This window comes from Indicator indicator, chromosome 15, assembly GCF_027791375.1.
Source record: "Indicator indicator isolate 239-I01 chromosome 15, UM_Iind_1.1, whole genome shotgun sequence".
Lineage (NCBI taxonomy): Eukaryota > Metazoa > Chordata > Aves > Piciformes > Indicatoridae > Indicator > Indicator indicator.
The window spans coordinates 12,683,042-12,684,542 of NC_072024.1; the positions used below are offsets into that span (position 1 = coordinate 12,683,042).

At 50.1% G+C, this 1,501-nt stretch overlaps 1 non-coding gene across 1 annotated transcript; it reads right to left on the bottom strand.

Moving 5' to 3' along the window:
* Window positions 1–293: 293 nt before the first annotated feature.
* Window positions 294–376, bottom strand: TRNAL-UAA (transfer RNA leucine (anticodon UAA)). Its single transcript has one exon. It is a non-coding gene; the product is annotated as a tRNA-Leu (tRNA).
* Window positions 377–1,501: the final 1,125 nt, after the last annotated feature.

A 1,501-nucleotide genomic window follows, 5' to 3' on the forward strand; every position in this document is an offset into this window, starting at 1 on the left:
GAAAAACAAGTTGCTATTTTGGGAGCGTGTGGGATTCAAGCCTGTGACAGTCTCATCACTCCCTGCATGGAAGATGAGATCCATAACCCGTGTGCCAGAGGGACTGGCTTAACGTCTCTCTACACATTCAATCTGGATAGTAAGGTGGCTTGATCCCACCAGGATCCTCATGCTGGGGTATTGGATGGCCTAGGCTCCCTGAGGCACAGTCCCCAGAGCTCTCATCCCTGCTCTGAACTGCTGCTCTAAAAGCTGGGGTGGGGGCACTGGAACAAGAGAAAAAAAGAGGCTCTTACCAGAAGTGGGGTTCGAACCCACGCGGGCATGTGCCCATTGGATCTTAAGTCCAACGCCTTCACCACTCGGCCATCCTGGTGGGCTGTAAGGTCTGCCCTGCCTCCTCAGCTTCTCCTCTGGAGGGCAACCACCTTTTCAAACCCTCAAGCTCCCAGCCCAAGACACTTTCTGAGCTCAGCACCGCTATTTTATTTAATTAACTCAGCAAACTGCTGGAATAGCTCATTGTGAGTCACCAGGTTTCATGAGCCGTGGAAGATGGCACACACCTTTACTAGATCCTTGTGCAAGGCCCTGGTCACTGGTGATAATACCACCAGAGACCTTGGTGCAGGAGGGGCATCTCTGAAGGGTCTCAGCCTGACCCTGCTGGGTGCCCAGGGTGAAGGGAACAGCTCTGACAGCCCAACAGCACTCAGCCAAACACCACACAGTTAAAACATTGTCCTTGTACCTCAAGTCTCACTTCTCACCCCCTCTAGTTCACATTTGGGACTCTAGTAGGGCATTTAGCTGGAAAAGACAGTGGAACAGGAGAGTCTTTCTTTGTCCTTTGGGGTGAAGTACAGCTTGTTTTTCTGCCATCTGAAAAAAAAAAAAAAAAAGACACAAACCCCTTTGTTGAATTAGATGAGGCTCAAACCCACAGTCCCCAAGTACCCACATGCAGGAGGTCTTTAGTGCTTAAACCACAGGAGCCTGATAATTTCTCTCTCTGATTTCAGCTATTCTCAGCCTTCCCAGGTCAGCACCTTCAAATGGGGATGCTATCACACAGAGAAACCTGGCCGAGCCCTTTTATCAGAGGATTCTGTCTGATGGAGACACACTTGACTGGGTTGTACTGGTCCTGTCCTGCTTGAAGAGGAGAGCAATTCCCTCCTCACTTCCCAAGGGACTGCTCATGACTACGCCCTGGAGCAGCTGAGACTTTTGGAAGGCTTGTGGTTGGCTACTGCAGAGGTGAGAGACACTGACCAGAAAAAAAGCCCTCAAAAGAGGGTTCTGATCTCCTCATCCAGGAGTCGTCACTCTATCCTCTAGAGGTAATTCACAAGTCCTAGTGAACAAGGCAAAAGAACCCTAGGCACCCTATAGCAGAGGACTGAGTCAACATATTCACATGCAAAAGTGCTACCAGGAGGAAAAGTCACCCCCTTAGGTGCAAAGAGGGGGAAATAACTTTCCCTGCTTCCCTTTTACC